This window comes from Pongo pygmaeus, chromosome 1 (assembly GCF_028885625.2).
Source record: "Pongo pygmaeus isolate AG05252 chromosome 1, NHGRI_mPonPyg2-v2.0_pri, whole genome shotgun sequence".
Lineage (NCBI taxonomy): Eukaryota > Metazoa > Chordata > Mammalia > Primates > Hominidae > Pongo > Pongo pygmaeus.
The window spans coordinates 74,031,077-74,056,808 of NC_072373.2; the positions used below are offsets into that span (position 1 = coordinate 74,031,077).

A 25,732-nucleotide genomic window follows, 5' to 3' on the forward strand; every position below is an offset into this window, starting at 1 on the left:
TGTCAGGAGTGCAACGAGGTAAAAGGCCAGATACACTTTTTTTTCTTTATAAATGACTGAGTCTTATGTATTCCTTTATAGTGATACAAACAGATGATGACAATGGTAAATCTGACTATGGTGGTAAGACAGGGTATAGGAGGGGAAGAAGAGGAGGCCTGACTAGCAAAGGTGGTCTTGCTCTGTAGATGAATGAACCTCACAGGTAGCTGCTCTCAGACAGAATAGATGATAAATGTTTCTTCCAGACCTTTAAAGGTGTCAGACTCTCAGTTAACCTTTCCTACATCCAGACAAGGGAGGGCCTCAGAGAAAGCCTGCTGCATCAATGCAGACTCTATACAGATGCAAATCTTCCCTACACAAGACAGTTTTGCAGGACTATTTCTCTTTGCAAGTTCTCTGAACAGCCATCTCAAAATATGTCAAAGAAGTATGTTTGGGGATAAAACATTTTTATTCCCTTCAAACAGGCGTATAAAATGGCTTTATTCCTTATGCTCCTTGAACATAGCATCCGCCTATTTCTGTGTGAGCTGACCTACCATAGGCCATTGTATTAGCCTCTTTTCATGCTGCTGATAAAGACACACCTAAGACTGGGAAGAAAAAGAGGTTTAATTGGACTTACAGTTCCACATGGCTGGGGAGGCCTCAGAATCATGGCGGGAGGCAAAAGGCACTTCTTACATTGAGGCAGCGAGAGAAAAATGAGAAAAGCAAAAGCGGAAACCGCTGATAAACCCATCAGATCTCGTGAGACTTATTCACTACCGTGAGAATAGGATGAAAAAGACCGGCCCCCATAATTCAATTACCTCCCCCTGGGTGCCACCTACAACATGTGGGAATTCTGGGAAATACAATTCAAGTTGAGATTGGGTGAAGACACGGCCAAAACATATCAGCCATCATCGCAGGTTGAGTGAAAAGCTAGTTTAGGAAAATGCTCAAATTAAGATTTCTGAAATATCCCCTTTCCTACCACATGTCCAGCGCATTCTCTCACCAGAGAGTAGGACTTAGGTGGCAGGGGCTGAACCAGCATCACCTCTACTAGTCTTCTTATATGCAGGCAACAAGACTGAAGAAGGGAAAGGGAATTGAGATTGCAGGCGAGAGATAAGATTGTTTGTCAAGAAAAACCTCCCGATATTGATCATATCTATGGAGCCGCAAGTGGAAGCCAAAAATGGTCTTCCCACTGTGTTAATCTCTGGGAGGTGTTCTTATCTTCCAGCATCTAGTTATCTAATTGCATTGTAACAAATCTTTATGACAGAAGTGGAATGCCTCTTTCTGCCTCCCTTTCCTCACCTCCCCTTGGAATGTGATGGTAGACAGTATAGTGACTTCGAGTGTTTATTTAACTGTGCATGCTTTTTCTCCATTGTCTAAACATCCGCCAGGAACCTTGACATTAGTTTCACCTCTCCTCTGGGGCTGAGAGATGGGAAAGAAGGGTCAGGAACTTGAACAGAAATCCAGCCCTCAGTACATTGCAGTAAGTAATCACTTTCTTTTTTTCCTTTCAGAGCAAAAAAAACCTGTTTCGAACTCTCTTCAGGACAACCAATGAATTAAATATCCTACTCATTGCAGACATGCTTCATATTTCACCATGATGGGCAGTCTTAAAGTCTCTACTTAACTATTGATAGCCATTGAGATCCCAGTAATTCCTGAGACACTCATGGCAGAATGGTTCTAATTGTCAGACAGCTTTTTCCTAGATTGAGCTGAAATCTGTCACCATGGAATATATCTTTCCCTTCCCCACTAGGCCTAGTTTTTCTCTGTGTTAGTCGTTCTGCCAGGCATTATGGAAGATATCAAATAGTGAAGGGCATGATCCCTTCATGGAGCTTTAGGCAGGTAAGATATACCGCATGGAAAATAATTTATACATAATATAATAATCCTATGAAGTAAGTATTATGCTTTCTTAAAACAAATGAGGAAAACAGATTCAAAAATGTTAATTGCTGCATGTGTTATAGTGAAAAGATTGTTTAGCCGGGCGTGGTGGCTCGCAACTGTAATCCCAGCACTTTGGGAGACCGAGGTGGGTGGATCACCTGAGGTCAGAAGTTCAAGACCAGCCTGGTCAACATGGTGAAACCCCATCTCTACTAAATATACAAAAAAATTAGCCAGGCGTGGTGGCGGGTGCCTATAATCCCAGCTACTTGCGGGGCTGAGGCAGGAAAATCGCTTGAACCCAGGAGGCAGAGGTTGCAGTGAGCCGAGATTGCACCACTGCCCTCCAGCCTGGGCAACAAGAGGGAAACAGTAAAAAAAAAAAAAAAATGTTTAAAAGGCAGAATTACTGGAGTGCTAAATGGGTTGTATAACGGATGTAGGATTTGACTGGCATTCTAAAAATTTGAGTCATGTGGCTAATTTACTTCCCCTGATCAAGTAGATGTCAAGGGGCACAGCTGAGAGCTATCTTCAAGGAGGACAATGTGTGCACATGGTGACACTGTCATTAAGACACTAAGGCATCGTCTAGATCTGATGATAAATTAATTAGTTTGTGGTATTATTTATCTGATGATTAATTTATAGCAGGAAGGACTTCAGCTAGGCAAAAGAAAGAACTATGAACCTAGCTGGTTGCTAAAAAACTGAAAGGTACTATCAATGGAAATTGGCGACATCTCCATCCTTGGAGATCATCAGCGGTGACCAGACAACTACAAGTTCTAAATGATTTCAACATTTAGCTGCCCGAAGGCAGGGGCCTGGATGGAATTTTACTTTCTGGTACCTTTCAGATCTGAGAATCTGATCCTAATTCAGAGGTAGAGGAAAACAGGTAAAATATTTCTCTCCCTAATGTGATAGCAAGTAAAAAGGAAAAATAAAAGGCCTAAGGCTGGCTGTGGTGTCATTCACCTGTAGTCCCACCTACTTGGGGGGCTGAGAGAAGAGGAGTGTTTGAGCCCAGAAGTTTGTCGCTAGCCTGGGCACATAGCAAGACCCTGTCTTTATAAACAAAACAAAATAAAATAAAAATTTAAAAAATAATAGAAGACCTAATTCTCCTTCTTGAAAATAAAAATAAGAGAAAAGACACACCCCCATCAACCCTGCCCTGCAATCCTCAACTCTTTTTTCAGAACTTTTCTGTCCTGCCTTTTCAAATGTATATAAATCTTCTCTTTGGCTAAATAAGTTTCTCAACTCAGGAATGTTTCCTCAAGGGCCTGGGAGTCATCTTTTTAAAATGCAAACATCACGGAAGGTAGTGTCCCTATCTCCGAGTTCCTGTGGGAGGGTTAGAGCCTTACTTCAGTGGGCACCTTGCCCCAATTTGCAAAACTATCTTCTGCCATAAAGATATGGAAAGTTTGTTTTTCCTCCAAATAAAGCCAACACAGGTGGTCTCCCCAGTTACCAAGATAAAGTTAGGACAAACTGTGTGTGACAAAAGGTGTTGTCTCTTACTTAAGGACTAGTGATTGTTTATCTTGGGAGCATGAATGTACTGGGTTGTATCTGCTTGGCTGTACAAGGGGGGAGTTTCCTTTCTGCCTTTGCAATCTCTTAGCAATTGCATGTGATGCACATCACATTCTGGTTTAATGGTTATTCAATAATAAAAATAAACGGTTATTCAATAATAAAAATAAAAATGTTTTATGGCCAGGTGCAGTGGCTCACGCCTGTAATTCCAACAGTTTGGGAGGTTGAGGCAGGAGGAGTATTTGAGTTCAGGAGTTTGAGATCAGCCAGGGGCAACATAGCAAGACCCTGTCTCTATTTTTTTGTATAAAAATTATTTAGGCTGGGCATAGTGGCTTACGCCTGTAATCTCAGCACTTTGGGAGGCTGAGGTAGATGGATCACCTGAGGTCAGGAGTTTGAGACCAGCCTGACTAACATGGAGAAACCCCGTCTCTACTAAAAATACAAAATTAGCTGGAAGTGGTGGTGCATGCCTGTAATCTCAGCTACTCAGGAGGCTGACGCAGGAGAATCGCTTGAACCCGGGTGGAAGTTGTGGTGAGCCAAGATCGCATCATTGCACTCCAGCCTGGGCAACAAGAGAGAAACTCTGTCTCAAAAAAAAAAATTATTTAAAAAATTAAATTAAAAAAGTGTTTTGTTTCTCTACTACCTTTGTGGAGGGGATTTCTGGGTTGGATAAGATCTTGGTTTTTTTATTTTCTCAATTTTTGTGAATGAAGGTAAGATGACTGGCAGTTTCTGAATAAAGTGGACAACTGAAGGTCTGTGTCCACACACAGTCAGGTAAGAGACCCTGATTTTTAAAAAGTCTCCCATCTACCTCTCTGCGTGTTTGGAATACTAACTGGATGATACCAAATTCAAGCTTTTGTTATTGAATAAACATGGGAAGTACAGGCTCTAAAATCTCATCAAGATCACCATTAGGTTCATGATAGAAAAATATGGGATGACAGGAATGTTGCCTGTAGGTCTCTCTTGAATGGCTAACATCTCTCTCTCACATTTGGAATGGATATACACATCAGATCCTAGTCCTGCAGTGGCCTAGGGATAGCTCTTTTGATTTGGATAAATTACTGCATTTGCGGAAGTTCTCAGAAGGGCCTTATGTCAAGCAAATGAGTTACTGGTATTTGTGGGATGAATATTATTCTAAGAGGAAACTTAAAAGTGATTTAGACAACCAGAGAGAAAGACTGAAAAAAACCAATAGAACAGGAAATATAAAAATTAAGAGCACTTTCTCCTTCACAGAAACCTCCTCCTCCATTGCTTATTCTTGTTCCCTCTGTTCCTGCTGCCTCACTTTATCCCTCTTTGTCTCAGACTGACTCCTGGAAAGGGATGTGTGATGAACTTTTAGACAAGTGGTTTTCCTCTTTAGGGGGTTCCATGAGAAGAGAAAAAAGGATGTCACTTTTCCAGCTGCAAATGAGTTACCTGCCCTGCTTGAGGATGTAGAATTGACTGCCCCCTGGCCTATCCCCAAGTCCACTTCTTGCCTTACACCACATTTCACCTCCAGGGAGCTCTTCTCATCCACACACCATTTAGCTAGAAAGGTGAAAAAGATGAAGATAAAAAAATCAATATCCTGGAATAATTGAGAACTCAGATAAGAGACTATGTCCCTGTATGAAGGCAGCAGGATGGAGAGTTACTTGGAAAAAGACAAACAAAAAATATTAGGTTCATAAACACCAGTATGGAAAAACAAACCAAGATGCCATATAATCCTCCCTTTTTCCTATTTTAATGCAAAGAAAACCAGCCCTTTTTACTCAGATCACCAGCAAATCTGAGGCCACTGAGAAGCTCCCCAGGCCCCTTGGGCTCAAAGGAAACATTAAGCATCTATGTGCTCTTCTCCCCTGCCAATATCATCCATCTGAAGGATTTTTCCTGTACCCTGGGAAGATACACAAAAGTTTGCAGAAATGCTCCACAGCTTGTTTTTAGTTTACAGCCCTGCACATAGGGATGTGCACTGACTCTTGTGGGGAATCCTGCAACCAGCCCATTTTGCTTGTTTGAGGACCTGGAGATGATCCACCACCTAAGGTGGCACTGTGACCAGAGGAAATTGATTACCACTCCCTACAACTACAGAACTGAGCATGTTAGAGATCCATCCAGAGCGATTGCTAGCAGCAGTACTTGAAGGCTTTCCACTAAAGGTAAGCTGGGAGAAGTTGCAATGGTGTACCTAGAAGAAGAATGAGTCCTCCATTGATTTCCAGCAGCAGTTTGTGGAGGCTTTCTCAGAATTTACTAGCATGGACCCAGGAGGAGATAAAATCACTCCCTAATCTTGGCAACCTTTGTCTCTGCTCTCTTGCTGACTAGCCAAGCCCAAATTAAGCAAAAGGTGTTAGGATAGCAAGGACAGACTATTATTCAAATCCTAGCAGCAGCCACTACTCAGTTTAGGGTTAAGACAAAGAAGAAAAACAGATTAAAGACTGCTGCGTTGGCTACTCAGTGAGAATTATTACTGAGGAGGATAATCCCTATACCGGGCAAAGTATAAAGATAGCAAAGGAACAGGAGAAAACTGAATGTTGTTATTGCAAAATACCAGGACATTGGAAGGACTACAGAAAGAGACTCGGGAGGATACCAAAATTGCAGTGACAGGAGAGTCAGGAAAGCCTAGAAAGATGAAACCCTCAGCTAGGAAATAGTTGGCAAATGGCTCAAAATTGACAGATTGGGGGTATCTCAGAGGTGGGAAGTGGTAAACCATCTATGTCAAGGACTTTTACTGAACCCCATCCATCCTTGGCTTTTCTGGTAGATATTGGTGCTACTTATTCTGCAGTTTCCTCAGAAAATTCCTGCTTTCCATCTGGCAACTGATCAGTACAAGTTGTTGGTACTTTGGATCAGCCTCCATTTATTCCTTTTTCTCTTGGATTCCCAAACAGACAGGTGCTCTTACCGAGGTACCTTCATTCTGACTTTCTCCTGTATCTCCTATAAACCTATTGGTGAGAGACCTACTCTGCAAATTAAAGGCTACGATATTTTGTACTCCAGATAGCCTATTGGTGAAGCTCCTTGAACAAAAGAGCACCTGAAATGGTTACTATGTTCCTCATAGAAGAAAAGGGACCAGGCATGGTGGCTCATGCCTGTAATCCCAGCATTTTGGGAGGCTGAGGCAGGAGGATCAGGAAGATCACTTGAGCCCAGAAGTTCGAGACTAGGCTGGGCAACATAGGGAGACCTGTCTCTATTTAAAAAGAAGGAAAACAAGCTAATTATTTTATTTATTTATTTATTTATTTATTTATTTTTTGAGACAGAATCTTGCTCTGTTGCCCAGACTGGAGTGCAGTGGCGTGATCTCAGCTTACTGCAACCTCCGCCTCCCGGGTTCAAGCGATACTTGTGCCTTAACCTCCTGAGTAGCTGGGACTACAGGTACATGCCACCGTGCCTGGCTAATTTTTGTATTTTTAGTAGAGACAGGGGTTCACCATATTGGCCAGACTGGTGTCAAACTCTTGGCCTCAGGTGATCTGCCTGTCTTGGCTTCCCAAAGTGCTGGGATTACAGGCATGAGCCACTGAGCCTGGCCAGCAAGGGAATAATTTAAAAAGGACATTCACCCTGTTATACTACCATACTTCTAGTAAAAAAAGGAAGGTAAGTTTCATAGAGATATACAGATTTGCATGAGATCTTGGAGACATAAATAAACACTGTTCCATTAACTCCTGTGGTCCCTAACCCTGTAACTATTCCAACTTTGGTACTGTCATCTACAAATATTTTTTTCTGTGATTAGTCTATATTTTGCTTTTTCTTCTGTTCCTCTAGTGGGCAAGTCTAAATGTTTTTTGCTTTTACTCACAAAAGAGCCCAATATCTGTGGCAAATAATTCCTACAAATAATGCCTCCCTACTGTTTTCTCTGGTTATTTTTAGGAAAGCTTAGAGAAATTTGTTCCACCAGAGGAATCTATAATTAATCAACGTGTAGATGATTGGCTGGTAGCCTCAGAAACTAAAGAGCAACACAAAATGGATTAAAGCATCTATTGTCAGCTGAAGACTGTAAAGTGTTACAGTCTAAGAGTCAACCAATTTTGAATATCAAACAGCTTTCTATAGAAAAACGAGACAATTTTGGGGATTAGTAGGGCATTGAAGACAATGAATCCCAACTTCTGCTGAGTGTGCAAAACCTTCGATGAGCAATTGCCTCATAACTCTCTCTGGTCTTTAAAATCTGAGGAGGCTTTTGTACAACTGAAATTAGCTATAACTTCTCCCCTCGTCTTGAGGATTCTCAATTTTGAAAACCTTTCCACTTATTTTGTTATGAAAATAAAGGTGCTGCTAGTGAAATATTAGCTTAAAAGTTGGGATTGAACTATAGGGCGATAGTTTATCAGTTCTAGGAGCCACTGCACTGAGAATGCCTGGGTGTCAGTAAGAGGAAGAGGTAGCCAGCATTCTTACTGAAAAAGCCCAAAGTCTTACCTTGGGTCACATGACTTATTTGCATGTCCCACATGCTGTGACAGCAATCTTACAAGTCCATAAAGCCTAGCATTTGTCAGTGTGCCATTGAACTAACTGTGAGCAAGCATTATTAGGTAGTCCTAACATTGTACTTGGGAGGTGCAATCTCCTAAACCCTACTACTCTCTTACGAGATTCTGATTAAATAGATGATCATGACTGAACAATGGTAATGGAAGATATTAAGCCCTGGCCTGATTTATTAGACTTCCAGTTTCAAAATGCAAATTTGAGTCATGGTCTTGGGCTAAGAAAGGATGACTGAAGACTTCCTGTGGTGTGGTGACTTCTCATGAAATTTTGGAAGCTTATGTTTTTGTCTGGAATTAAATCAGCACAAGCAGCTGAGTTAACAGCAGTTACTAGAGCTCCATTTCTTGGTTATGGACTGGTAAATTAAGTTTTACCTAAAGCTGCCTTTTTACAGATTTTACGTGCAGCCTAAAGGCTTTTCTATACATAGTGAACTGTAACCTAACTGGATGTGTAAACAGACTATAACCTACTCTTGGGACAAGAAGCTGAGTCTCAGCCCATCACAGCAGCCATACTTCAACCACTCACAGGTGACCAACTATTCAAACTGTGTTCAAATAAAGCAAATGCCAAACTGTAAGCAGTTTGGCTGCTTCTGCACCTCACTTGCATTTTGTGTACATCACTTTCCTTTTTCTGTCTGTAAATCCTCTCCAACCACACGGCAGCACCAGCGTCGCTCTGAACATATTCTCGTTCTGGGGACTGCCTGATTCACAAATAGTCCTTTGCTCAATTAAGCTCTGTTCATTTGTCCAAAGGTTTTCTTTTAATAGATGGTGTCAGAAGTAGAATCTGAAATAGAGCTTCTAGTGACCCCCAGGAGCATCAAGTAACCAAGCAAGGTACCTGCTGGCCCCATTGTGTTCATTGTTTTCTCACAGCAACTATGAATCATGGGTAAGCTCTCTTGGATTCTGTAGCTACATGGATTTGTGTTTTGAGCTACCTGAGCTTGTTAGAGCACATTTTTATCCAAACTGTGTTCTGAAGTTTACAACAAAATCTGTACTGGTTCTAGGATCAGATTGGATCTGATAATTAACTGCTTGCATCCAGTTAGCTGTCTTGGCTATCTGACCGTGTCAGACAGGAACAGTCAGTAAATCGCAATACTGCAGGGGGTCTAATTTTTGGCTTCCAGAAATTTTTCAGAGTTTTTGTGTTCTATCCCCTTGGTTGTTGTTGTTGTTATTGTTGTTTTTCTTGCACTGTTAGGTAGGGGAAAATTCATTGGCTAAGTTGATCAAGGGGATCTAAATGGTCAAGGTAAAAATGGGATCCTTAATTTCTGAAGAACTGAATACTCCCCCTTCTGGCTATGCCTACATTTACATGTGTAAGTATTAGGCCCTAGAAACAGCAAATGCTTACAAAAATGGTGAAATGTTACTAAAGATATTTTAAAATTACAGTGGAATGTTCCAAATGAAAAACATTGCAGTTTAAAAAGGGCATTTAAAAATGAAAGCTCCCAAACTAGGCTAACCCAGGGATGCCTATTTATGTGTAGAAGCTTCTAAAAAGATTTCGATGTTTTTATTACCTTTTTTTAATTATTATTATTATTATACTTTAAGTTTTAGGGTACATGTGCACAATGTGCAGGTTAGTTACATATGTATACATGTGCCATGCTGATGTGCTGCACCCATTAACTCGCCATATAGCATTAGGTATATCTCCTAATGCTATCCCTCCCCCCTCTCCCCACCCCACAACAGTCCCCAGAGTGTGATGTTCCCCTTCCTGTGTCCATGTGTTCTCATTGTTCAATTCCCATCTATGAGTGAGAACATGCAGTGTTTGGTTTTTTGTCCTTGCGATAGTTTACTGAGAATGATGACTTCCAATTTCATCCATGTCCCTACAAAGGACATGAACTCATCATTTTTTATGGCTGCATAGTATTCCATGGTGTATGTGTGCCACATTTTCTTAATCCAGTCTATCATTGTTGGACATTTGGGTTGGTTCCAAGTCTTTGCTATTCTGAATAGTGCCGCAATAAACATACGTGTGCATGTGTCTTTATAGCAGCACGATTTATAGTCCTTTGGGTATATACCCAGTAATGGGATGGCTGGGTCAAACGGTATTTCTAGTTCTAGATCCCCGAGGAAACACCACACTAACTTCCACAATGGTTGAACTAATTTACAGTCCCACCAACAGTGTAAAAGTGTTCCTATTTCTCCACATCCTCTCCAGCACCTGTTGTTTCCTGACTTTTTAATGATTGCCATTCTAACTGGTGTGAGATGGTATCTCATTGTGGTTTTGATTTGCATTTCTCTGATGGCCAGTGATGATGAGCATTTTTTCATGTGTTTTTTGGCTGCATAAATGTCTTCTTTTGAGAAGTGTCTGTTCATGTCCTTCGCCCACTTTTTGATGGGGTTGTTTGTTTTTTTCTTGTCAATTTGTTGGAATTCATTGTAGATTCTGGATATTAGCCCTTTGTCAGATGAGTAGGTTGCGGAAATTTTCTCCCATTTTGTAGGTTGCCTGTTCACTCTGATGGTAGTTTCTTTTGCTGTGCAGAAGCTCTTTAGTTTAATTAGATCCCATTTGTCAATTTTGGCTTTTGTTGCCATTGCTTTTGGTGTTTTAGACGTGAAGTCCTTGCCCATGCCTATGTCCTGAATGGTAATGCCTAGGTTTTCTTCTAGAGTTTTTATGGTTTGAGGTCTAACATTTAAGTCTTTAACCCATCTTGAATTAATTTTTGTATAAGGTGTAAGGAAGGGATCCATTTTCAGCTTTCTACATATGGCCAGCCAGTTTTCCCAGCACCATTTATTAAATAGGGAATCCTTTCCCCATTGCTTGTTTTTCTCAGGTTTGTCAAAGATCAGATAGTTGTAGACATGTGGCGTTATTTCTGAGGGCTCTGTTCTGTTCCATTGGTCTATATCTCTGTTTTGGTACCAGTAGCATGCTGCTTTGGTTACTGTAGCCTTGTAGTATAGTTTGAAGTCAGGTAGCATGATGCCTCCAGCTTTGTTCTTTGATTGACTTGGTGATGCGGGCTCTTTTTTGGTTCCATATGAACTTTAAAGTAGTTTTTTTCAATTCTGTGAAGAAAGTCATTGGTAGCTTGATGGGGATGGCATTGAATCTATAAATTACATTGGGCAGTATGGCCATTTTCACGATATTGATTCTTCCTACCCATGAGCATGGAATGTTCTTCTGTTTGTTTGTATCCTCTTTTATTTCGTTGAGCAGTGGTTTATAGTTCTCCTTGAAGAGGTCCTTCACATCCCTTGTAAGTTGGATTCCTAAGTATTTTATTCTCTTTGAAGCAATTGTGAATGGGAGTTCACTCATGATTTGGCTCTCTGTTTGTCTGTTATTGGTGTATAAGAATGCTTGTGATATTTGTACATTGATTTTGTATCCCGAGACTTTGCTGAAGTTGCTTATCAGCTTAAGATTTTTGGCTGAGACAATGGGGTTTTCTAGATATAAAATCATGTCATCTGCAAACAGGGACAATTTGATTTCCTCTTTTCCTAATTGAGTACCCTTTATTTCCTTCTCCTGCCTAATTGCCCTGGCCAGAACTTCCAACACTATGTTGAATAGGAGTGGTGAGAGAGGGCATCCCTGTCTTGTGCCAGTTTTCAAAGGGAATGCTTCCAGTTTTTGCCCATTCAGTATGATATTGACTGTGGGTTTGTCATAGATAGCTCTTATTATTTTGAGATATGTCCCATCAATACCTAATTTATTGAGAGCTTTTAGCATGAAGGTTGTTGAATTTTGTCAAAGGCCTTTTCTGCATCTATTGAGATAATCATGTGGTTTTTGTCTTCGGTTCTGTTTATATGCTGGATTACGTTTATTGATTTGTGTATATTGAACCAGCCTTGCATCCCAGGGATGAAGCCCACTTGATCATGGTGGATAAGCTTTTTGATGTGCTGCTGGATTCGGTTTGCCAGTATTTTATTGAGGATTTTTGCATCAATGTTCATCAAGCATATTGGTCTAAAATTCTCTTTTTTTGTTGTGTCTCTGCCCAGCTTTGGTATCAGGATGATGCTGGCCTCATAAAATGAGTTAGGGAGGATTCCGTCTTTTTCTATTGATTGGAATAGTTTCAGAAGGAATGGTACCAGTTCCTCCTTGTACCTCTGGTAGAATTCAGCTGTGAATCCATCTGGTTCTGGACTCTTTTTGGTTGGTAAGCTATTGATTATTGCTACAATTTCAGATCCTGTTATTGGTCTATTCAGAGATTCAACTTCTTCCTGGTTTAGTCTTGGGAGAGTGTGTCGAGGAGTTTATCCATTTCTTCTAGATTTTCTAGTTTATTTGCGTAGAGGTGTTTGTAGTATTCTCTGATGGTAGTTTGTATTTCTGTGGGATCAGTGGTGATATCCCCTTTATCATTTTTTATTGCGTCTATTTGATTCTTCTGTCTTTTCTTCTTTATTAGTCTTGCTAGCAGTCTATCAATTTTGTTGATCCTTTCAAAAAACCAGATCCTGGATTCATTAATTTTTTGAAGGGTTTTTTGTGTCTCTATTTCCTTCAGTTCTGCTCTGATTTTAGTTATTTCTTGCCTTCTGCTAGCTTTTGAATGTGTTTGTTCTTGCTTTTCTAGTTCTTTTAATTGTGATGTTAGGGTGTGAATTTTGGATCTTTCCTGCTTTCTCTTGTGGGCATTTAGTGCTATAAATTTCCCTCTACACACTGCTTTGAATGTGTCGCAGAGATTCTGGTACGTTGTGTCTTTCTTCTCACTGGTTTCAAAGAACATCTTTATTTCTACCTTTATTTCGTTATGTACCCAGTAGTCATTCAGGAGCAGGTTGTTTAGTTTCCATGTAGTTGAGCGGTTTTGAGTGAGTTTCTTAATCCTGAGTTCTAGTTTGATTGCACTGTGGTCTGAGAGACAGTTTGTTATAATTTCTGTTCTTTTACATTTGCTGAGGAGAGTTTTACTTCCAACTATGTGGTCAATTTTGGAATAGGTGTGGTGTGGTGCTGAAAAAAATGTATATTCTGTTGATTTGGAGTGGAGAGTTCTGTAGATGTCTATTAGGTCCGCTTGGTGCAGAGCTGAGTTCAATTCCTGGGTATCCTTGTTAACTTTCTGTCTCATTGATCTGTCTAATGTTGACAGTGGGGTGTTAAAGTCTCCCATTATTATTGTGTGGGAGTCTAAGTCTCTTTGTAGGTCACTCAGGACTTGCTTTATGAATCTGGGTGCTCCTGTATTGGGTGCATATATATTTAGGATAGTTAGTTTTCTTATTGTATTGATCCCTTTACCATTATGTAATGGCCTTCTTTGTCTCTTTTGATCTTTGTTGGTTTAAAGTCTGTTTTATCAGAGACTAGGATTGCAACCCCTGCCTTTCTTTGTTTTCCATTTGCTTGGTAGATCTTCCTCCATCCTTTTATTTTGAGCCTATGTGTGTCTCTGTACGTGAGATGGGTTTCCTGAATACAGCACACTGATAGGTCTTGACTCTTTATCCAATTTGCCAGTCTGTGTCTTTTAATTGGAGCATTTAGTCCATTTACATTTAAAGTTAATATTGTTATGTGTGATTTTGATCCTGTCATTATGATGTTAGCTGGTTATTTTGCTCGTTAGTTGATGCAGTGTCTTCCTAGTCTTGATGGTCTTTACATTTTGGCATGATTTTGCAGTGGCTGGTACCGGTTGTTCCTTTCCATGTTTAGTGCTTCCTTCAGGAGGTCTTTTAGGGCAGGCCTGGTGGTGACAAAATCTCTCAGCATTTGCTTGTCTGTAAAATATTTTATTTCTCCTTCACTTATGAAGCTTAGTTTGGCTGGATATGAAATTCTGGGTTGAAAATTCTTTTCTTTAAGCATGTTGAATATTGGCCCCCACTCTCTTCTGGCTTGTAGAGTTTCTGCCGAGAGATCAGGTGTTAGTCTGATGGACTTCCCTTTGTGGGTAACCCGACCTTTCTCTCTGGCTGCCCTTAACATTTTTTCCTTCATTTCAACTTTGGTGAATCTGACAATGATGTGTCTTGGAGTTGCTCTTCTCGAGGAGTATCTTTGTGGTGTTCTCTGTATTTCCTGAATCTGAATGTTGGCCTGCCTTGCTAGATTGGGGAAGTTCTCCTGGATAATATCCTGCAGAGTGTTTTCCAACTTGGTTCCATTCTCCCTGTCACTTTCAGGTACACCAATCAGACGTAGATTTGGTCTTTTCACATAGTCCCATATTTCTTGGAGGCTTTGTTCATTTCTTTTTATTCTTTTTTCTCTAAACTTCCCTTCTCACTTCATTTCATTCATTTTATCTTCCATCACTGATACCCTTTCTTCCAGTTGGTCGCATCAGCTCCTGAGGCTTCTGCATTCTTCATGTAGTTCTCGAGCCTTGGCTTTCAGCTCCATCAGCTCCTTTAAGCACTTCTCTGTATTGGTTATTCTAGTTATACATTCATCTAAAGTTTTTTCAAAGTTTTCAACTTCTTTGCCTTTGGTTTGAATTTCCTCCTGTAGCTCGGAATAGTTTGATCATCTGAAGCCTTCTTCTCTCAACTCATCAAAGTCATTCTCTATCCAGCTTTGTTCCATTGCTGGTGAGGAACTGCGTTCCTTTGGAGGAGGAGAGGAGCTCTGCTTTTTAGAGTTTCCAGTTTTTCTGCTCTGTTTTTTCCCCATCTTTGTGGTTTTAACTACTTTTGGTCTTTGATGATGGTGATGTACAGATGGGTTTTTGGTGTGGATGTCCTTTCTGTTTGTTAGTTTTCCTTCTAACAGACAGGACCGTCAGCTGCAGTTCTGTTGGAGTTTGCTAGAGGTCCACTCCAGACCCTGTTTGCCTGGGTATCAGCAGCGGTGTCTGCAGAACCGCGGATTTTCGTGATCTGCAAATGCTGCTGTCTGCTTGTTCCTCTGGAAGTTTTGTCTCAGAGGAGTACCCGGCCGTGTGAGGTGTCAGTCTGCCCCTACTGGGGGGTGCCTCCCAGTTGGGCTGCTCGGGGGTCAGGGGTCAGGGACCCACTTGAGGAGGCAGTCTGCCCGTTCTCAGATCTCCAGCTGCATGCTGGGAGAACCACTGCTCTCCTCAAAGCTGTCAGACAGGGACATTTAAGTCTGCAGAGGTTACTGCTGTCTTTTTTGTTTGTCTGTGCCCTTCCCCCAGAGGTAGAGCCTACAGAGGCAAGCAGGCCTCCTTGAGCTGTGGTGAGCTCCACCCAGTTCGAGCTTCCTGGCTGCTTTGTTTACCTAAGTGAGCCTGGGCAATGCCTGGCACCCCTCCCCAAGCCTCGCTGCCTCCTTGCAGTTTGATCTCAGACTGCTGTGCTAGCAATCAGCGAGTCTCCGTGGGCGTAGGACCCTCCGAGCCAGGTGGGGGATATAATCTCCTGGTGCGCCATTTCCCAAGCCTGTCGGAAAAGCGCAGTATTGGGGTGGGAGTGGCCCGATTTTCCAGGTGCCATCTGTCACCCATTTCCTTGACCAGGAAAGGGAACTCCCTGATCCCTTGCGCTTCCCGAGTGAGGCAATGCCTCGCCCTGCTTCGGCTGGTGCATGGTGCACTGCCCCCACTGTCCTGTGCCCACTGTCTGGCACTCCCTAGTGAGATGAAACCGGTACCTCAGATGGAAATACAGAAATCACCTGTCTTCTGCGTCGTTCACGCTGGGAGCTGTAGACCGGAGCTGTTCCTGTTTGGCCATGTTTTTATTACCTCTTTTAAAAGACCTTTATAAAAGGCAAATAAAAATCTTAGGCAATGAATTGATAGGAAAAATGAAATCTGCTAACATTTTGACTTAATAATTATTCCACCCCCAAAGGTAAAAAGAAAGCTATCCTGGATAAAGGGTTTATAAAAGGTAGGGCCTCAGGTAAAGTAGACTTGCCTTTTCATAGCTATTCGTGCTGAGTCCAGACGTACAGAATGCTTTCTTTGCCCTATTTCTCAATGTACTCCACCCTGAACTTAGTAATTTTAGTGAAGAAACAGTAGCTAAGTTAAAAAAAAAAAAAAAAAAACCTGCCTATTGAACTAAATCATTCTCCAAAATATACCTTTCTGACATTTAGCTGCCTGCTTTGAAATGCTTTTGTAAATGAAATTTACATCTATAAAGGAAATCTTCATTTGTAAGAGTGCCTGCCTCTGTGCACTTGGAAAAGAGGCAGGACTGAGTCACTAGAAACTCTTATCATTGGTTTAAATTTATATAACAAATCTTACCTTTGTTTAAGGTGCTTTTTCTTCCCATCTTGTCTTAATTAGGCCTTTGCCTACATCCTGATTCCTTGGTTTAGGCAAATTATTGTACAATATTTAGGTCTGAAGTCTCAGTTCTCTGATTTTTGAGATATACATTTCCTACCTTATTTTACTTAAGAGTCATCCTATTAGAAATGCAAATTTAGGGTTGCCTAGCTAACGATTGCTTAGAACAATGGAACAGATAATTGGAAGATTGATTGTCACAATGGGGAAAATAAAAAAACTATTTGAGAGCTGGCAAATGAGAATCTTTATGAAAGCTATAAAATTTGCTTCTGTCATGTGTGTCTGTATGTCTATATGTGTTATGTGTGTGTAATAATATTTGATTTAGAAAACTAGTTTAAAAATTATTGGTAAAATAAAATAGAAGTGGCCTCAGAATTGTCAGTTAAATATAATTCAGACATTTTTGCCTGGATCTACTGGTCAGACAGGTTTATGTTGTCTCCATCACATGTTTTAAAGTTATGAAACTGGTATCTGACATTTGCTTAATTTGTCTTTTAGCTAAAGCTGTAAGGCACGGATGCTGGGCTACACTGAAGCCTTGTATATGTCTTACTGTGAGCTTGTTTTTTTATTTTGAGCCTCTGGATTCTGGGATCTGGACAGGTTGTTACAATAGGTTGCTAGTAAGATATGAGCAGAGCAGGAGAGCACTCCCTCCCCCAACCAGGAATGTCAGGTGACTATCAAGTGATGGTCAGGTGGTTGTTAACTGTCTCTCTAAAATACTAATTGGTTGCAGCCAGTGCCAAGGAAAGGCAGTCTATAGATAGAAAAACCTGAAACTGGTGATCAGCAGCTTCCTGATAAGATCTCAGGAGTTGGGCGTGCATTAAGAGGCAAAATGGCAGAGTTTAACTGTTGTATGACCTTCTAGGGACATTTGGTAAGGGAAGAATGCCTCAGGTGAGCATGCATATATCTCCAGTAAACACACTGCACATGCTCCTCTTCCAAGTGCTAGCAGTGCCACTGCTCATGTGGACAGCCACCCTAAAGGAAGAATAACAGAAGAAGGGATGCAAGACCCCAGAAGTATGCCAACACATAAAACCCCAAGTCAAAGGTCAAATCATGCACTTGATCTCTCAAGTTATCTGCTTGGCCCTTTTCCAAATAGAGAGGGTCAAGTATTTCCAAATGTATTTTATTTCCTTTTGTTCCTGCTGTAAAGCTTTTTAATAAACTTCACTCCTGCTTTAAAACTTGCCTCTGTCTCTCCTTCTGCCTTATGCCCTTGAGTCAAATTCTTTCTTCTGAGGAGGCAAGAATTGAGGTTGATGCAGACCCACATGGATTCACTGCTGGTAACAAGGTGACCATGGTGAGGCCTAGGAATATGTCCTCAGTGCCTGGACCACTATCTGCAAAGCAGAGCCAGCCTCCAATGGCACATTCTCCCTGAAACATTGTTGCCAGCTGGCCATGCCAGGAGGGGTTTGATCCTCCAGGTGTCATCTTCACAGTTGTCATCTATCCTGAACTCTATACCTGGTATGTAAATTCAAGACCCAGATGAGCCGTTCACTACAGAACTGCCTTGGGTGCCACATGGGTACTTAGGACCCAGGATGATTAGAGAAGATATTAAGGAGGGTACCTATGTCATAATTTAAAAATTCTTTTCAGTAATTAAAAATCTTTAATCTGTTAAATTAACCAATAGATAGTCATAAAATGTTTGAGTTATTTCTAAGTAAGTTAAAATATTGAAACATTAATTATTTAACCTAAGTTTAAGTTTATATATCTTGGCATCTTATTTTTACATAGTATAGAGGAGCTAAATATATTTAGATCTGTTAATAAACAAGAAAAACTGAAGAAACATCTTTCTTAAAACATTAGGAAATGATTTTCATCTACAAATACTGATATAAAACAGTTCAAAATTACTTCCTAGGTTTTCACTAGAAATTAGGGTTATTAAGAGTTAAAATTAAAGTTAATATATGTAAATAAAACTACCAGATATAATATACAGAATGTATTTTTTTTAAAGAGGAAGATATGTTTTTAGTGAGGAAATTTGTAAAGGCATGAAGATGTGTATATGTTGAAAAAAATAATTTTGTCTAGTTTAGAAGTTATTTCAAATTTGTTTCAAATTGAAGGAATAAAATATGATATAGATAAAACTACATGGGTATAAAAATTTGGGGAAAGAAAAAATAGAAAAAGTTTGTGAGAGGCTAAAAAAGATTTATGAAAATCTTATATTGTATGTTCAAAAGCTGCCTGAGGTTGGATGAATTTGTTTGTAAGGTTTTAGTCAAATTAACTTTAGTGTTGATAATACACTAATACAATAGTAAAATTTGGTTTCTCTTAAAGAAGAATTTTATGTAGTACGAATAAGAGTCAGTAAAATATTTTTGTTCACCTTTTGAGGAAACTGCAAAAAAGAAAAGGGGAAAAGAAGAGAGACAGATTCTATCTTATGCTGTCTTTATTAGGCCTTCAGATTATTTGGAAAACTGAGCCTCCTCTCTATCAGAGTAAAGGTTTTTGCTTTTAGAATCTTTTAATTATCACTTTGACTAAATGAATGACTATTATTTTATAGTGACATGTGATATTACTTTGATTAAGTGTTTTAAATTTTTGATGTATTTGACAGGCTTACGAAATTCAAATTTCAGATTCAAAATTAAGTCATTTTGACCTCACACTAACTTTGGGATGCTACAGTGGGTCCCTGCAGCATCCAAAACAGGGATAATAAACAGGCTTATTTGATATGTTAAATTACATGAGAAACATTGTCAAATAAGAAATAATGTTTAACCTTCAAGTTATATTTTTATGGCTATGTTATTAATGCATGTTTCAAAATTATAAGAGATTCCTAAAATTCTGATATGCCTTGTTATGTTATTGGTTATAATTATGGTTATTATGCAACAGAAATAACCAAATTTATTTGTCAATTTTGTCTTTAACCATGACTATTTTAAGTTGTTTCCACAGTTAACTGCTTAATTCTGATGCATTTTCTTTTTTCTTTCTCCATTTTTTTTTTTTTTTTTAGAGACGAGGCCTCACTATGTTGCCCAGGCTGATCTTGAACTCCTGGGTTCAAGAGATCCACCCATTTCAGCCTCCCAAAGCGCTGGGATTACAGGTGTGAGCCACCGTGCCCAGCCCTGATGCATTTTCTGAAAGCTCTTCAGAAGCAAGTAAATTGCTAAAGTATTGCGCCTCCTAAAACGTTCATGGAAAGGATAGAAAGGACCCTGACATCATTTGCACTAGGTAAGAATTCCCAGAATTCTAATGAAGAGACTGACTGGTTTATAAAACTGCTAATCCAAGCAAGACAAGAATTAATTGAATACCAAGGAAATACTTTGCCAGATTTTCATGCTAGATAAGCCAATAATGAAATTGTTAAGATCTGCAGTTTCAATAAACTCCATAGTCCAAGCCAAATTACCTCTGATAACTCATCTAATAAACAGTGCTATGCACCTGTATTGGAGAAACAAAATTGGTGTTTATGAGGTTATAAATTAGTTGTTAAATGTGGACTCATGGAGAACCTGGATAACTACATGGTCCCTCCTGCATCCTTAAAGCCTCCACTATTAAAAGCTCTGCAATTTATATATATGGAAGACAATAGAAACTTCAGGTTTTTGCTACCTGATGTGCCATTTGGACATTTATAGAGGGATTTTATTTCTCTGCCATTTTGAGTGCATGTTTTCTAGATGTTTAAAAGCTTTTTCATGCAAGAAGGCTGATGGTGTAACAGTGGCTAAGAGGTTATTAGGAAATGTGTTTCCCTCATGGGGCATTCTGGAGAAATCTCCAGTGATAGAGGTATTTGTTTCACTGGACAAGTTGTAAAACAATTAAATAAAGTTTATAGATACAACAGCATTAGACAAAGCTAATTGAATCGGCTGGATTGCCTTGGTCAATGGTATTGCAGATTGATTACAATTAGATCCACTTTCAATGGAAAATATAAGTTGACCCCTTATGAAATAGTCACTGAAAAGTTTATGCCCCTAATAATAGGACCTCATGTATCCTCTGCTCCTAAACTCTGAAATGACTAAATGCTGCAAATCTTTAATGCATAATGCCAAAGTGCATTTGTTTTTTCCAGATGAAGGAAGCTTTTCATGATGCACTAACGAAGACAATGAAACCCTTTATGATCTAGAACCTGGAGACTGAGCCTTCTAAAAACATCAGAAAAAGACTGCCCTTGCCACCTACACTGCAGCAATAGAATCTTTGGTCCATGGAGTCACTCATGCTAAATGTGACATAATCAAACTGAAACTTGAAACTTGAAACTTGAAACTATGGAAGCAGATAGATCCCAAAGCAGACTATGATTGGTTTTTTTTCCCTCTCTGTCCTGAAACAGGAGACTCCAGCATAAGAAAGCCCCTTCTGGCCCGGTGCGGCGGCTTATGCCTGTAATCCCAGCACTTTTTGCTTGAGCCCAGGAGTTCAAGACCAGCGTAGGCAACAGAGCAAAACCCCATCTCTACTAAAAGTAAAAGATTAGCTGGGCATGGTGGCAGTCACCTGTAATCCCAGCTACTCGGGAAGCTGAGGCAGGAGAATCACTTGAACCCGGGAGGTGGAGGTTGCAGCAAGTCGAGATCGCGCCACTGCACTCCAGCCTGGGCGACAGAGTGAAACTCCTTATCAAAAAGAAAGAGAGAGAGAGAGAGAGAAAGAGAGAGAAAGCCCTTTCTGGTGTAACCCTTACAGAAAATTAACCTGAAGTCCTTGTTCCCACCTTACAAATTCCACTGCTTTGCTATTTCCCAGTGGGATTTGAGTCCAAATAAGAACATTTATGATAGCGACAGAGTGACATCAATCGCCTAAAGAGAGGATTTGTTAAATTAAGTTTGACCTAAAGCTGCCTCCTTACATATTTAGATTTGGTCTAAAAGTTTCTTCATATATAGTGAACTGTAACCTAACTGGATGTGTAAAGAGACTATAACCTACTCTTGTAACAAATAGCTGAATCTTAGCCAATTACAGCAGCCGAGTTTCAGTCAATCACAGGTAGCCAACTGTTCACACCATGTTCAAATAAAGCAAACACCGAGCTGTAACTAATCTGGCTATTTCTGTACCTCATTTCTGTTTTCTGTTCACTTTCCTTTTTCTGTTTAGAAATCCTCCCTGACCACATGGCAGTGCCAGAGTCACTCTGTACCTATCGTGGTTCTGGGGGCTGTCTGACTCCTAAATCATGCTTTGCTCAATTAAACTGTTAATTAATTAATCAATTTAATTTGTCTAAAGTTTCTATTTTAACCAGACTTAAAGTATGTATATATATGCACATATATATGTATACACACATATATATATATGTGTGTTTGTGTATGTATAGTCACACTGACAGTAACTATGTGTTTGATGTCTGTCATGCAACAGAGCAAAAAATTTTTTAAATAGAGGGAATAGAACTAAAAAAAACCTCCTATCCAATTGGTAGCTGATTTATTAGGAGTTTTACAACTGCCTGCTCAGGTATCGGTAGTTCATTTTGCTAGCAGATCTTCAAAAGCTGCTGTTAAAACACAGCAATCTCCAAACTTAAAAAGTTTTTAACACAATGAGAAACGTTTGTTCATTTTTAAAACAATCCTTTGTAAAAGAAAAGAGACAAAAGGATTATAAAAGGGGCTAAATGAAATTTGACCGACTATGGAAACTACCTAGCAAACTAATTCCTATGCCACAGTACGCATTTGTTTGGTTAGTATTGTTGTGTCATCAACAAAATCACCTGAATAAAAGAGGGAATTTAAAGACACTAAATTCTTTCTGTACCTACCAAAAAGGGAAAAGTATTCAAAACGTATGGAAAAGAGATGTGCTCTTTGTCAGCAGAATTCTATACAGGCCACTCCCAAGGTAAGCCCAAGAAGTTCTCCCTGGCCAGCTTTACCAGGAACCTGGTGGCATTTGATTTCATAGAGTTAATGCCTACAGATGGTGCTTTTGTCTACCTATGGTGTGTGTAAAGTCTAGATGGCCTGAGGTCTTTTCCTCTTCCAAAGCTGATGCTCAGGCAGTGATAAAGGCTCTCCTATTACACATAATTCCTACTTTTGGGATACTAAAGCATATTGAATCAGAGGAAGTCATTTTACTTTTACTCTTGTCCAGAAATTATGCAAATGTTTACAGATCTCTAAAAGTTCCAGTCTTCTGCACAAGCAGAGCAAATAAATGCAAAAAAAGCAAACCAAAAATCAAAACCAAACATTCCTTGGATAAGATTCAGCAATCTATCAGATTAAATTGACCTAGAGCCTTATCAATTAGCCTTATTACAAATTAGAATTTAAAAAATAGAATAACCCCTGCAACAAACATGGAATCTCTTCTTTGGACTTATATTTGGGGAGCCTATGAGTTTGAGTCTGAGGCCATATGATATACCTAACTTATTGAATCCTTTCATAATTGTATTCAGTACTTTAACAAGCTTCTCTCTTCTCCCCAGAAACCCTGAGACAAAGTCAGAAAGATCTGGAAAGACCTGCCAGAGGAAATCTGCCACCCCTCTGGACTAGGAGACTTCATCTACATAAAAGTGGGCTGTCACCATGCTGGGAGGGACCCTTTAAAGTGCTGCCGATGACCCATAAGGCTATCAGTGCAAAAGGCAAACTGCTGAATCCAGGCTTCCTATGTGAAGCTAGCACCACAGGACAGCTAGACTGTGCTTTCTAAAAAGGACCTAAAACTGAAGTTTTCTACTCAACTGAAAAGAAGTATTCTAGAAAATGTATTACTATTCCTATAGGCTGCCTGGCTGTTCTGTTCATGACGGTGGTTATTCCAATTACTTTAAGAATTATATTTATTAGAAAACAAACAGTATTATTTGTTGCACTTCTTTTTTCTTCTGCACTCCCAGTAAATGTTCCCATAACCCCACATCACCAATTAGCTTTAAATTATGCTCCCAGGACGAACATGATCTGGACTTACAAGTCCAACAATTTCATTTTTAGCAGAGTGTAAGTGGGGTCATTTTCACTGTACTGTTCAATAATAATGAAAGTAATAAATATGCATCCAGACACTCAAGCTCTAAATTTGACACCAAGAAAAGTTAACTGGTTTGATTGGAAGGATGATGTAGAAAGACATCTAATGAATAGACAAACAGAAACTGCAAAAGACAGCTTTAATGTCACTACATTCACATTGGGATGCAAGTTCTCTCCAATTCCAGTACAGATGAATAAACAAAAGTGAATGCCTGTTATATTTAAAGGTTATTCCTCCAAGGCAAATATTATACTGAATTTTAAAATTCATCATACTGTGATTCTGGTAATTGCATTGTTTGCATTTTACTATAGACTTGCTGAATTTTCAGGCAACTGCAAGTTGCCCAGAAAAAGGTACAAATAATTAGGAGATTGTAATGTGATTTTTGTAGTAACACAGGGAGGTGATTGTAAGGGCAAATACAAATTAAAAATAAGAGGCTTAACTCTTCCTGTTGAGAATAAGAGAAAATATCTCCCCTCTTTCTTTTCAGAATTTCTTTTTCTATTCTTTTCAAATGTGTATAAATCTCTATGGCTAAATAAGTTTCTCAACTCAGGAATGTTTCCTCCAGGGCCTGGGAGTCATCTTTTTGAAATGCAAACATCATGGAAGATAGTGTCCCTATCTCCAAGTTCCTGGGGAAGGTAAGAGCCTAACTTGGTGGGCTCCTTGCTCCAATTTGCAAAACTACCTTCTGTCATAAAGATATGGGAAGTTTGCTTTTCTCCAAATAAAGCCAACACAGGTGGTCTCCCCAATTACCAAAATAAAGTTAGGACAAACTCTGTGTGACAAAAGGTGTTGTCGAGTCCTCTAACTTGAGGACTAGTGATTGTTAATCTTGAGAACACATATGCACTGGGGTGTATCTGCTTGCCTGTATAAGGGGATGAGATTCCTTTCTGTCTTTGGAATCTCTTGGCAATTGCCTGTGAGACCCATCACATCCTGGTTTATGGTTATTCAATAATAAAAGTGGCTTGCATAAGAGCTGTGAAGGGTAAACTTAAAAGAAAACTAACAATAAAGGTGGTTTGTTTCTCTGCTACCTTTGTGGAGAAGATTTCTGGTTAATTATATTTCCCCCACACTCCCCCAAAGCATCAGCAAGTATGCCTTCTGTTGTGTTCTATGGTATTACTGTTTTATTCCTGTTAAAAAAAAAAAAAAAAGGTGGGAAATCTGCTCCAAACAGCCCTATGGTGGTGTAGCCAGCAGTGATTAATCAAATCTATCTGTGCTTTAATAGACCACCCCCAACCCCCAACCCCCATCCCCACCCGCTAAGGACATCAGTCAACAGATGACTTGAGAAGAACACTGAATCGTTGTTTTCTTTCTCTGTGTGTATTCAGATACTGCTTAGTTCACCAGAAGAGCCTTGTCCAGCTCCTTCTGCCAACCTTAGGTGTGAGGCACTTTATCTTTCTGTGGCAGGACCAAGCTCCCGTAGTTCCTATAGTCCAAAGGATTGATGAAAGACTTTCTGTGCCTCCTCTGAGAGCTACTGCAGCCACAGTTTCATTTGTGTTATTAACCTTCTGCAAAGTTGGCTTTCCACAGAAATACAATGGCTCCTCCTGAAATGACACTGTGTCTGTGTATCTTCTTTCTTCCCTTATTTAGGAATTTTTTTTCAAAGGTTCAGGCTGAGGTCCCTTGGAGGAAAGGGTCTTATCCATTTAGTTATCCTCTCCTGGTGCATCTTTGCCCCACCTCTCCCACTTTATTTAAAGACACTTGCTTTCTCTGCTTGATTTTTAAAGTTCTCATAAAATGGGCAAGCCTTACCTTTCTAGCTTGATTCTACTGCCCCTTCCTTGAACATTTAAGCATCTAGTACTCAGCACTGGCAGATAGTTAGCACCCAGATTTTTATTGGAAAAAAAGAGATTTCAGCTTCTAGAACATCCTGGAATATCCTTTGGTAAGCCTGCCTACAACCTAAGCACTCTTCCAGGAATGTTCTTTCACCATGGAAACCTCCCAAGATTTCATAGTGAAATGGGAGAGTTCCCTGACCTACCCTGCAGGACCTGTGACAGGGGTGTGGCCGCCATGCATGCGCAAACCACTTACAGGATGAGGAGCACACAGATGGGCAAGTGCAGGAGCTGGGGCGAGCACTTTTGGGCTCCGGCCCAATGGTAGCATCTAGGGGTGGGTGCTTGGGATTCCCAAAGCCCAAGTGGGTACATGTTACACTGTGCTTTTTAGACGGCTTAAGTGTTAACCAGCTTAGAGCCCTCTTGGTACCCATGTTCTTATCTGGCATCCAGGAAGAATCAGGTCACACACGGACTTGAAAGATGGTGAATGCAGGGGTTTTATTGAGTGGTGGAAGTGGCTCTCAGTGGGATGGAT

At 40.0% G+C, this 25,732-nt stretch overlaps 1 long non-coding RNA gene across 1 annotated transcript; it reads left to right on the top strand.

Moving 5' to 3' along the window:
* The first annotated feature begins 5,359 nt into the window (after nucleotides 1–5,359).
* Nucleotides 5,360–23,454, top strand: LOC134737752 (uncharacterized). Its single transcript, XR_010122965.1, has 3 exons — nucleotides 5,360–5,657; nucleotides 19,341–19,564; nucleotides 20,427–23,454. It is a non-coding gene; the product is annotated as an uncharacterized LOC134737752 (long non-coding RNA).
* The last annotated feature ends 2,278 nt before the right edge of the window (nucleotides 23,455–25,732 follow it).